This window comes from Balaenoptera borealis, assembly GCF_965194805.1.
Source record: "Balaenoptera borealis genome assembly, chromosome: 8".
Taxonomy (NCBI): Eukaryota; Metazoa; Chordata; class Mammalia; order Artiodactyla; family Balaenopteridae; genus Balaenoptera; species Balaenoptera borealis.
In genome coordinates, this window is record NC_138865.1 from 73,732,767 (window position 1) to 73,746,780 (window position 14,014).

A 14,014-nucleotide genomic window follows, 5' to 3' on the forward strand; every position below is an offset into this window, starting at 1 on the left:
GCCTGTGAGCCACAACTACTGAGCCTGCACGTCTGGAGCTTGTGCTCCGCAACAAGAGAGGCTGCGATAGTGAGAGGTCTGCGCACCGTGATGAAGAGTGGCCCCTGCTCGCCACAACTAGAGAAAGCCCTCGCACAGAAACGAAGACCCAACACAGCCCAAAATAAATAAATAAATAAAATTTTTTAAAAAAAGATATAAATGTAATATCAAAAACATAGAGGTTGGTTGGAATAGAGTAGAAATGGAGAGCTTTAAAATGAGATCAGTCTTAAGTTGTTATTGACTTAAATAAGACTCCTACAGATATAAGTTGTTATATGTAAGCCTCATGGTAACACAAGGCAAAATTTTGTAGTAGATATATAAAAGATAAAGAGAAAGGAATTTAAGTCTACCAGTAAAGAAAGTCATCAAACCATAAAGGAGGAGAGGAAGAGAAGATGATGAGAACAGAGAGGAACTACAGAACAACCAGAAAACAGTGAACAAGTGGCCATAAGTTCCTACCTATCAATAATTACTTTAAGTGTAATGAACTAAATTCTCCAATCAAAAGACATGGAGTGGATGAATGGATTAAGAAAAACAAGACCCATCTATATACTGTCTACAAGAGACTCACTTCAGATTTATAGACACACACAGACTGAAAATGAATCAGTGGAAAAAGATGTTTATTCCATACAAATGAAAACAACAACAAAAGCAGGGGTAGCTATACTTATATCAGGCAAAATAGACTTTAAAATGAATGTAATGAGAGACAAGCCATTCCAAAATGATAAAGAGGTCAATCCAACTAGGGGACATAATATTTGTACACCCAACATAGTAGCACCCAAATGTAAAAAGCATATATTAAAGACCTAAAGGGAGAAATAGACAACAATACAATGATAGTAGGAGGCTTTAATACCCCACTTATGTCAATGGATAGATCATCTAGGCAGAAAATCAATGAAGAAACCACAGCCTTAAATGACAAATTAGATCAGGTGAACTTAACAGTTATATACAGAACATTCCATCCCAGGGCAGTAGTATATACATTCTTCTCAAGTACACATGGAACATTCTCTAGGATAAATCATATGTTAGGCCACTAAACAAGTCTTAATAAATTTAGGAGAATTGAAGTCATATCAAGCATCTCTTCTGACCACAGCAGTATAAAACTAGAAATCAGTTACACAAAGAAAACTGGAAAATGCAAAAATATGTGGAGATTAAACAAGATACTACTGAACAATCAATGGGTCAAAGAAGTCAAAAGAAAAAAAATACCTTGAGGGACCTCCCTGGTGGCACAGTGGTTAAGAATCTGCCTGCCAATGCAGGGGACATGGGTTCGATCCCTGGCCTGGGAAGATCCCACATGCCATGGAGCAGCTAAGCCCATGTGCCACAACTACTGAAGCCCATGCACTCTAGAGCTCACGTGCCGCAACTACTGAGTGCACGTGCTACAACTACTGAAGCCCACACACTCCAGGGCCCATGTGCCACAACTACGGAGGCCACGTGCTGCAACTACTGAAGCTCGTGCACCTAGAGCCTGTGCTCTGCAACAAGAGAAGCCACTGCAATGAGAAGCCCGTGCACCGCAATGAAGAGTAGCTCCCGCTTGGCACAACTAGAGAAAGCCTGCGTGCAGCAATGAAGACCCAATGCAGCCAAAAATAAAGATTAAAATTTAAAAATTTTTTAAAAATACATTGAGACCAAAAAAAAAAAAAAAAAAAGAAACAGAACATACCAAAATTTATGGGTTGCAGCAAAAGCAGTTAAAGAGGGAAGTTCATAGCTATAAATGCATACCTCAAACAACAAGAAAAGTCTCAAACAACCTTACTATATATCTCAAGGAACTAGAAAAAGCAGAACAAACAAAGACCAAAGTTAGTAAAAGGAAGGAAATAACAAAGATAAGAGCAAAAATAAATGAAATAGAGACTAAAAAGACAATAAAAAAGATCAAGGAAACTAAGGGCTGCTTTTTGGAAAGATAAAATTGACAAAACTTTAGCTAGACACACCAAGAGAAAAAAGAGGACTCAAAATCAGAAATGAAAGTGGTATCAATTATATAATATAATCAATTATAATTGATACCACAGAAATACAAAGGATTAGAAGAGACCAATATGAACAATTATACACCAACAGATTGGATGATCTAGAAGAAATGGGTAAATTACTAGAAACATACAACCTTTCAAGGCAGCTGTGAAGAAATAGAAAATCTTAACAGACCAATTACTAGTAACAAGATTGTATCAGTAATCAAAAACTCCCCAACAAACAGAAGTTCAGGATTAAGTGGCTTCATTGGTGAATTTTACCAAACATTCTAAGAAGAAATAATACCAACCCTTTTCAAACTCTTCCAAAAAATAGAAGAGGAGGAAACTCTTCCAAACTCAATGTATGAGGCCAGCATTACCCTGATACCAAAACCAGACAAGGATGCCACAAGAAAAGATATTTTCAGGCCAATGTCCCTAATGAACACAGATGTAAAAATCCTCAACTAAATATTAGCAAACCAAGTTCAACAATACATTAAAAGGATCCAGTGAGATTTATTTCAGGGATGCAAGGATGTTTCAATGTCCACATTAACAAAATGAGTGGTAAAAATCATACAATCATCTCATTAGATGCAGAAAAACATTTGACTGAATTCAACATCCATTCATGATAAAAACTCAACAAAGTGGGGATAGAGGAAACATACCTCAACATAACAAAGACCATATATGACAGACCTACAGCTAACATCTTATTCAACAGTATAATGCTGAAAACTTTTCCTCTCAGATCAGGAACAAGACAAGGATGCCCACTTCCACCACTTTTATTCTACATAGTATTGAGAGTCCTAACTAGAGCAATTAAGCAAGAAAAGGGAATAAAAGGCATCCAAATGGGAAAGAAAGAACTAAAACTCACTATTTACAGATGACATAATACAATATGTAGAAAAACCTTAAGACTCTACCAAAAAACTGATAGAACTAATAAATGAATTCAGTAACGTTTCAGGATACAGGATCAATGCAAAAACTCTCTTACATTTTTAGATGCTAATAATGAACTAGCAGAAAAAGAAATGAAGAAAACAATCCTTTTTACAATTACATCAAAAAGAATAAAATACCTAGCAATAAATTTAACCAAGGAGGTGAAAGACATGTATACTGAAAAGTACAAAATGTTAATGAAAGAAACTGAACACAACACAAATAAAAAGATACCCTGTGCTAATGGATTGGAAGAATATTGTTAAAATGTCCATACTACCCAAAGCAATCTACTAACTCAATACAATTCCTAACGAAATTCCAATGACATTTTTCACAGAAATAGAACAAACAATCCTAAAATTTGTATAGAACCACAAAAGACACTGAATAGCCAAAGCAAACTTGAGAAAGAAGAACAAAGCTGGAGGCATCACACTCCCTGATTTCAAACTAGAGTTGGCTCTTCCACAATGGAGGGGTTAAGGGCACCAACCCGCCATACAGTCATCTGTGTGTATAACTTCACATTCAGCCCTCCATATCTGCAGTTTCACACTGATCGTGTAGTACTGTAGTATGTATTTAGTGAAAAATCCAGGTATAAGTGAATCCATGCAGTTCAAAGCCATGTTGTTCAAGGGTCCACTTATATTACAAAGTTATAGTAATTAACACAGTACGTTATTGGCATAAAAACAATCACACAAGTCAATGGAACAGAAGTGAGAGCCCAGAAATAAACCCACACATATATGATCAATTAATTTATGACAAAGGAACCAAGAATACACAGTGGGGAAAGAACAATCTCTTTAAGAAATGATGTTAGGAAAAGTGGACAGCCACATGCAAAATAATGAAACTGGACCACTATCTTACACCATAAACAAAAATTAACTGAAATGGATTAAAGACTTAAACATAAGACCTGAAACCACAAAACTCTGAGAAGAAAGATAGGTGGTAAGCTCCTTGACACAGGTTTTAGTAATGATGTTTTTAATCTAACAACAAAAGCAAAAACAACAAAAGCAAAAGTAAACAGGTTGGACTAGATCAAACTAAAAAGCTTCTGCACAGGACAGGAAACCAGTAACAAAATGGAAAGGTAATCTACTGAATGGGAGAAAATATTTGCAAATAATATATCTGATAAGGGATTAATATCCAAAATATATAAAGCATTCATATGACTTAATAGGAAAAAATACATATACCTATTTAAAAATGGGCAGAAGATCTGAATAGGCATTTTTCCAAAGAAGACATACAGATGGCCAACAGATACACGAAAAAGATAAACAAAATTGATAAATTTTTAGCCAGACTCATCAAGAAAAAAAGGGAGAGGGCCCAAATCAATAAAATTAGAAATGAAAAAGGTTGTTATAAGAAATACAAAAGACATTAAGAGACTACTAAAAGCCACTATGTGCCAATAAAATGGACATCCAAACAGAAATGGACAAATTCTTAGAAAGGTACAATCTCCCAAGACTGAACCAGGAAATGGAAAACATGAACAGACCAATCGCAACTACTGACATTGAAACTATGATTTAAAAACTCCCAACAAACAGAAGTCCAGGACAAGATGGCTTCACAGGCGAATTACATCAAACATTTAGAGAAGAGTTACCACCTATCTTTCTAAAAATATTCCAAAAATTGCAGAGGAAGGAACACTCCCAAACTCATTCTATGAGGCCACCATCACCCTGGTACCAAAACCAGACAAAGATACCACAAAAAAAGAGAATTACAGGCCAATACCACTGATGAACATAGATGCAAAAATCCTCAAAAAAATACTAGCAAACCAAATCCAACAATACATTAAAAGGATCATACACCATGGTCAAGTGGGATTTATCCCAGGGATACAAGTATTCTTCGGTGTCTGAAAATCAATCAGTGTGATACACCACATTAACAAATTGAAGAATAAAAACCATATGATCATCTCAATAGATGCAGAAAAAGCTTTTGACAAAATTCAACATCCATTTATGATAAAAAAAAAAAAAAAAAAAAACAAAGAAACAAATGTCTCCAGAAAGTGGGCAAAGAGGGAACCTATCTCAACATAATAAAGGTCATATATGACAAAGCCACAGATAACATCATTCTCAACAGTGAAAAGTTGAAAGCGTTTCCTCTAAGATCAGGAACGAGACAAGGATGCCCACTTTCACCCCTTTTATTCAACATAGTTTTGAAAGTTTAGCCATGGCAATCAGAGAAGAAAAATAAATATGCAAATTGGAAAAGAAGAAGTAAAACTGTCACTGTTTGCAGATAACATGATCCTATAAATAGAATATCCTAAAGATGCTACCAGAAAACTACTAGAGCTCATCAATGAATTCAGTAAAGTTGCAGGGTACAAAATTAATACACAAAAATCTCTTGCATTCTTATACACTAACAACAAAAGATTGGAAACAGAAATTAAGGAGACAATCCCATTTACTACTGCATCAAAAAGAATAAAATACCTAGGAATAAACCTATCTAAGAAGGCAAAAGACCTGTACTCTGAAAACCATAAGATGTTGATGAAAGAAATCGAAGATGATACAGATGAAAAGATGTACTGTGTTCTTGGATAGAAATAATATTGTCAAGATGACTGTACTACCCAAGGCAATCTACAGATTCACTGCAATTCCTATCAAATTACCAATGGCATTTTTCACAGAACTAGAACAAAAAAATTTTTTTAATTTGTATGGAAACACAAAAGACCCTGAATAGCCAAAGCAATCTTGAGAAAGAAAAATGGAGCTGGAGGAATCAGACTCCCTGACTTCAGACTATACCACAAAGCTACAGTCATCAAAACAGTATGGTACTGGCACAAAAACAGACATGTAGATCAATGGAACAGGACAGAAAGCTCAGAAATAAACCCACGCACCTATGACCAATTAGTCTAAGACAAAGGAGGCAGGAATATACAATGGAGAAAAGACAGTTTCTTCTATAAGTGGTGCTGGGAAAACTGGACAGCTATGTGTAAAAGAATGAAATTAGAGCACTCTCTAATACCATACACAAAAATAAATTCAAAATGGATTAAAGACCTAAATGTAAAACCAGATATTTTAAAACTCCTAGAGGAAAACATAGGCAGATCACCCTTTGAAATATATCACAGATATCTTTTTGGATCTGTCTTCTCCTAGAGTAATGAAAATAAAAACAAAAGTAAACAAATGGGACCTAATTAAACTTAAAAGCTTTTGCATAGCAAAGGAAATCATAAACAAAATGAGAAGACAACCTACAAAATGGGAGAAAATATTTGCAAACAATGTGACCAACAAGGGATTAATCTCCAAAATATACAAATAGCTCATACAGCTCAATATCGAAACAACCCAATCATAAAATGGGCAGAAGATCTAAATAGACATTTCTCAGGACTCCCCTGGTGGTCCAGTGGTAAAGAATCTGCCTTCCAATGCAGGGGACACAGGTTCAATCCCTGGTCAAGGAACTAAGATTCCACATGCCATGGGGCAACTAAGCCTGCATGCCACAACTACTGAGCTCATGTGCCTCAATGAGAGAGCCCGTGTGCCACAACTACAGAGCCCACACACCACAACTGGAGAAAACCCGCACGCCACAACTAGAGAGAAGACTGCAAGCTGCAACAAAGACCTGATGCAGCCAAAAAAAATAATAGACGTTTCTCCAAAGAAGACATACAGATGGCCAAAAAGCACATGAAAATATGCTCAACATCACTAATCATTAGAGAAATGCGAATCAAAACTCCAATGAGGTATCACCTCACACTGGTCAGAGTGGCCATCATCAAAAAGTCTAGGGACTTCCCTGGCAGTCCAGTGGTTAAGAATCCACACTACCAACGCAGGCGGCAGAGGTTTGGTCCCTGGTCAGAAAACTAAGATCCCGCAGCCTGCTCAGTGCAGTGCAAAAAAAAGTCTACAGATAATAAATGCTGGAGAGGATGTGGAGAAAAGAGAACCCTCCTACACTGTTGGTGGGAATGTAAATTGATACAGCCGCTATGGAGAACAGTAAGGAGGTTCCTTTAAAAACTAAAAATAGAGCTACCGGGACTTTCCTGGTGGTCCAGCGGTTGAGACTCTGTGCTTCCAGTGCAGGAGGCATGGGTTCGATCCCTGGTCGGGGAACAGGGATCCCGCATGCTGCGTGGTGCAGTAAGTAAGTCAAGTAAGTAAGTAAAGAAGTAAAATAAATAAATAGCTACCATATAATCCTGCAATCCCACTCCTGGGCATATATCTGGAGAAAACCATAATCTGAAACAATACATGCACCCCAATATTCATTGCAGCACTATTTACAATAGCAAGACATGGAAGCAACCTAAGTGTCCATCAACAGATGAATGGATAAAGAAGATGTGGTATATATATACAATGGAACATTAGCCATAAAAAAGAATGAAATAATGCCACTTGCAGCAACATGGATGGACCTAGAGATTATTATACTAAGTGAAGTAAGTCAGAAAGAGAAAAATACCATATGATACCACTTATATGTGGAATCTAAAATATCACACAAATGAACTTATTTACAAAACAGAAATAGACTCACAGATACAGAAAGCAAACTGTGGTTACCAAAGGGGAGGGAAGGGATAAATTAAGAGTTTGGGATTAAAATATACACACTACTATATATAAAATAGATAACCAGCAGGGACCTACTGTATAGCAGGGATTCCCTGTATAGTACAGGGAATTATACTCAATATTGGTAATAATTCATAATGGAAGAGAATGTTAAAAAAAAAAAAATATATATATATATATATATATATATATACACACACACACACGTATAACTAGATTACTTTGCTATACACCTGAAACTAGCACAACATTGTAAATCAACTATGTTTTTCAATAAAAAAAAATTTTTAAAAAGAATCTCAACATCACTAATGATGTGGAAAATGCAAATCAAAACCACAATGAGTTATTACCTCAAACCTGTTAGAATGGCTATTACCAAAAAGACAAAAAATAGCAAGTGTTGGCAAGGATGTGGATAACAGGGAACACTTGTGCACAGTTGGTGGGAATGTAAATTGGTGTAGCCACTATTAAAAACAGTATGGAGGTTTCTCAAAAAATTAAAAATAGAACTACCATATGATCCAGCAATTCCACTTTTGGGTATTTATCTGAAGAAAATAAAAACACTAACTCAAAAAGATAAATGTATCCCCATATTCATTGCAGCGTTATTTCCAATATCCAAAATATAGAAGCAACCTAAGTGTGTCCATCAATAGTTGTATGGATAAAGAAAATGTGAATATATATATATGGAATAATGTAATATTATTCAGTTATTAAAAAGATTGAAATCTTGCCATTTGTGACAACATGATGGACCCCTAGGGAATTATGGCAAGTGAAATACTGCATGATCTCTCTTAAATACTGACTCTAACAACAATAACAACAACAAACAAAAAAACAAAAAACCGACCTCATAGATACAGAGAATGAATTGATGGTTGCCAGGGGTAGTTGGGGGAAGAGGTAGCAGAAATGGGTGAAGGGGGTCAAAAGGTAAAAATTTTTTTTTTAATTTTTTTAAGAAACTTCGTCTACCAGTGGTATACAGTGGACCACAAAGACAAATTTTGAAATGCACTAAGTGATATGCAGATTTAATACTGTTGGAATTGAGAGGGGAGTTCATGATGTTATAAATGTACATCCAATTATTCCCAACTGATCCAAGATAATGTCGTCATGTACAACTCTTACGGATTTCACTGGCAAAAAAAGTTTAGCATGGATGAGAGTTAGCTATTCCCCCACACCCTTGTTTAACAGGATACGATGAAAGTCAGTCTTAGATCAAATTCTGCCTCTCACACCTTTGTTAAGCATTATTACAAGCAAGCACAAAACTGTCCATACAACTTGTTTTGTAACTCTGATGAAGTCCTGCTCTTTACCAGTTCGGGTGATTTGATCACACTTTGCATGACAGGTTCACTCATACCGGATGTGATAATATTCCTTTAAATGGACATGAAACAACTAGAAATCGTTAGACCCGAAGTCTGGCCATGGAACTGCTGGATGTTCAAAATTTGGGAACCACCTCTAAGGGTAAAGCACATAGAACTTACACCCAGTTCACAAAATAATGGGGAGCGTCTGAACATTTTAGCCAATCTATTAATACATATCTTGAATATCTGTAATTTCTCAGTGAGAGTCCATTTCTAACATTCATCATGCTAATTACAAGCCATCAATTTAATAAAAACCTATTTCTGACATTTGCTGTACTAATTAGCAAAGCATCTGTCTGGTATTAATCAATATATGGATAGTAGATGCACTTGTGATAGCTACCTCTCTAATCACTTAGGAAGGTAGAGTGGGGCTAGATAATGGATTATCTAATGCTAGAATTGGGACTCAGAGCCAGGCAAAGTACTGAAGAGTGTGTGTGTGTGTGTGTATTTGTCATTCGTGTTTAAAAAGAAAAAATACACACACACACACACACACACATAGCTACATTTTCTCTCTTGAAGGATACAAAGAAACTAACAGTGGCTGCCTCTGAGGGAAGGAGCTAGATAATTGAACAACAGATTGGGGGGAAGATTTATTTCTCACCAGTCCTTTTGTATGTTTTGAATTATATACATTTTATTACTTATTTTTGAAATTTTTTTAAGAGAAAAAAAGAGTATGGACTTTGGACTCAAGGAGAATTTGTTTCTTCTACTTAACTAGCTATGTGGCCATGTCCAAGTTATTATTTTCTAGTTTATTATGACTGCATTATAGAATATATAAAAAAGAAACCAAAAAGTCTCTTAAGAAGCCAACACTCAAGACACAATCACTATAAAACTTTGGTGTAATTCTTCCTAGTCTTTTAAAAAACCTGTACTTCTTTCTGGTTACAAAGTAAACAATTTAACTTTTAAATGTATTAGAAAATTTATTGGTCCATGTAAGGTATAGTGATTTATTGATGAAGATTTAGAATAATGAGTAGAAAGTACTTAAATATTTGTTTATTGTTCAATAAGTGCATCATATTTTCCTGTTCAGGTCCAGGAACTAGCTCTTCTTTATTGACAAATCACCCTTTCTGGCTAATATTATATCCCACCTGGAGAAAAAAGTAGCAACTGTGTTATTACTTTAAATACCGTAACTCTTGGGAATTTGTTTATATTGAAACACTATAGGTCATCTCACCTATGCAGTCCCCCAGTACCACTTATTTAATGCTGGGTACATTATTGCTCCCTAGAGCGCAGCATCCAGCGACTTCCAGTGACTGTCAGAGAGGGACACTGTGCTCATTGATGATGAGGGCAAGTCTTACCCTGAGTATGCAGGAAAACAAGAACCATCATTCATTTTCTAGTCATGTAAAATTTACCGTTTGGAATTTTATAGCATGAAAATAGAACAACAGATTTTCCAAGAGTGACTTCTCTTGAGCTCTTTAGGCCAGAATCACTGCATTCCTAGACCAGATTCTCACTCTCTGTTGACCACACCCCTGCCTTCCACACACTACTGCCCGGAGAGGAGGAGAAGCAAGGGGCCCATGTACAACATGAGAACAGCAGCCCCATTCAGACAAGAAACGTCTTTCCCTTGTTGGGCATGACTTAAGTAAGACCAGCCTGGGAGAGCACAATGTAGCCACATCAATCCAAGGCAAGACAGGACATAAATTGGAAGGGGCTGTTGGCATTATGGAGCAAAAGTTGCAAAAGCCCTGCGAGCAGGAAGACAGATCATCTTTGAGCATCTTTGTTAAACCACTTTGTTTTGTCTCTGTTACAGTAGTGCAGAATTATCACACTCCCATATACAGTTGTCCCTCGGTATCCTCAGGGGGATTGTTTCCAGGATCCCTGTGGATACCAAAATCCTTGGATGTTCAAGTCCCTTATATAGAACAGTGTAGTATTAGCATATAAGCTATGCACGTCCTCCCTGATACTTTAAAGCATCTCTAGATTACTTATAACACATAATACAATGCAAATACTAAATACATAGTTGTAAATACAATGTAAATGTTATGTAAAGAGTTGCCAGCCCATCGCAAATTCAAGTTTTGCTTTTTGGAACTTTCTGGGACTTTTTTTTCCTGAGTTTTTGTGATCCATGGTTGGATGAATCTGTAGATGCAGAACCCAAGTATACGAAGGGCTGACTTTATTGGATATTGCAAATCTTTTTAATTTTCATAAATCTGGTAGGCAAGAAAAATAGTATTTTATTTTTGCTCTAATTTGAACCATCATTATATTAGTGGGGTTGAGCCTATATTTATGTTTCTCAATCATTTGTATCTCTTCTTTAAATTATCTGTTCACGTTCTGTGCCCATTATTTTCTACTAGGGACTTTTTCATTCTGATTTTTAGGAGATCTATCTATCTATCTATATCTATCTATATATAGATAGATAGATATATAATCTCCATTTTCCCATGATATAAGTTTTTAAAAGTTATAAATAGTTTTCCCAGTATACATTTTGATTTTGTTTATGGTGTTTTTAGTTGTTCTAGATAAGATTTGTTGGCTTTGTGGGGGTTTTTTTCAATTTTGTTTTAATCAGATTTTTCAATTGGTATTTTATGTCATTTTCAGAAAGGTCTTTCCTACTCTTAGATGATATCAATAATTTACTCATATTTTCTTCATTATTTTTATAGTTTTGCTTTTACATTTTTGTTTTGTCTATAATTGACTTTGATATAAGAATGAGGGAGGGATCAAGCCCCACCCCTACCCCCCCAAAAAAACCCAATCAGTTGTGCCAATACCGTATACTAAATAGTCCACCTTTCTTCCATTAGTTTGAAATTCCATCTTTATCATCTATTAAAAACCCCAATCTGTATTGGGTTACATTGGTCTATTACCATAGTTTTTAAATTACTAATTCTCGACAAAATATTAGCAAACCGAATCCAACAACACATAAAAAAGACCATACACCATGACCAAGTGGGATTCATCCCAAGTTCACAAGAATGGTTCAACGTATGCAAATCAATGTGATACACCACATAAACAAAAGAAAAGACAAAAACCACACCATCATCTCAGTAGATGCAGAAAAAGCATTTGACAAAATTCAATATCCATTCATGATAAAAACTCTTACCAAAGTGGGTATAGAGGGAACATATCTCAACATAATAAAAGCCATTTTTGACAAACCCACAGCCAATATAATACTCAATGGTGAAAAGCTGAAAGCCTTCCTGTTAAAATCTGGAACAAGACAAGGATGCCCACTCTCACCTCTTCTATTCAACACAGTATTGGAAGTCCTAGCCAAGGCACTCAGGTAAGAAAAAGAAATAAAAAGTATCCAAATGGGAAGGGAAGAGGTTAAAGTATCATTATATGCAGATGACATGATACTATAGATAGAAAACCCTAGAACTGATCAATGAATTCAGCAGGGTAGCAGGATACAAGATTAACATACAGAAATCGGTTGCATTTCTTTACACTAACAATGAAATATCAGAAAGGAATGTAAAAAAAGAATCCCTTTTAAAATCACACCCCCCAGGCTTCCCTCGTGGAGCAGTGGTTAGGAATCCGACTGCCAATGCAGGGGACAGGGGTTCGAGCCCTGTTCCAGGAGGATCCCACATGCTGCGGAACAGCTAGGCCCGTGTGCCACAAATGCTGAGCCTGCACTCTGGAGCCCACGAGCCACAGCTGCTGAGGCCTGCGTGCCTGGAGCCTGTGCTCCACAACAGGAGGGGCCACCGCAATGAGAGGCCTGCGCACTGCAAGGAGGAATGGCCCCCACTCACCGCAACTAGAGAAGGCCCACGAAGCAACGAAGACCCAACGCAGCCAAAAATAAATAAATAAAATAAATTTATATTAAAAAAAAATTGCACCCCCCCAAAAATAAAATACTTAGGAATAAAACTAACCAGAGAGGTGAAACACTTACATACTGAGAACTATAAAACATTAATAAAGGAAATTGAAGATAATTCAAAGAAATGGAAAGATATCCCATGTTCTTGGATTGGAAGAATTAATATTGTTAAAATGGCCATACTGCTCTTTCCACCATCTTTCTGTGCCGCCATAATGGTGTGCATGGATGTCCTGGCTGATGCTCTCAAGAGTATCAACAATGTGAAAAAAAGAGGCAAACGCCAGGTTCTTATTAGGCCGTGCTCCCAAGTCATCATCAGGTTTCTAACTGTGATGATGAATCATGGTTACATTGGCAAATTTGAAATCATCAATGATCACAGGGCTGGGGAAATTGTTGTGAACCTCACAGGCAGGCTAAATAACTGTGGAGTGATCAGCCCCAGATTTGATGTGCAACTCAAAGATCTAGAAAAATGTCAGAATAACGTGCTCCCGTCCCGTCAGTTTGTTTTCATTGTACTGACAACCTCAGCTGGCATTATGGACCATGAAGAAGCAAGACGAAAACACACTGGAGGGAAAATACTTGGATTCTTTTTCTAGGGATGTAATATACACATGCAAATAAAATGCCTCAGAGGACTCTGGTGCAAAAAAAAGGCCATACTATCCAAAGCAATCTACAGATTTAATGTGATCCCTATCAAATTACCCATGACATTTTTCACATAAGTATAATAATAATAATCTGGGAAAATATTATGAACAACCTTATGCTAATAAATTCAACAACTTAGATAAAATGGGCAAATTTCTTGAAAGACACAAATTACCCAAGCTTACCCAGGAAGAAATATATAACCTGAAGAGCCTATTTATTAAAGAAATTGAATTTGTAGTTTAAAACATTCCCACAAAGAAAACTGCAGGCCCATAGGGCAGCACAGGTGAATTCCACTAAACATTTACAAATTCTTCATGAACTCTTTCAAAAAATTAAAAAGGTGAGAATACTTCCAAACTCATTCTATGATTACAGAATTACCGTGAC

General features: G+C 36.3%; 1 protein-coding gene and 1 pseudogene across 2 annotated transcripts in view; one reads left to right on the plus strand and one right to left on the minus strand.

The window, feature by feature from the left end:
* KLF9 (KLF transcription factor 9) overlaps window positions 1-14,014 on the minus strand; it is a 100,185-nt gene that overhangs the window by 29,676 nt on the left and 56,495 nt on the right. The gene's annotated exons all lie outside the window — the stretch shown is intronic.
* LOC309634099 (small ribosomal subunit protein uS8 pseudogene) lies at window positions 9,536-13,605 on the plus strand (annotated as a pseudogene). The gene has a single exon. The product of its transcript is annotated as a small ribosomal subunit protein uS8 pseudogene (transcript).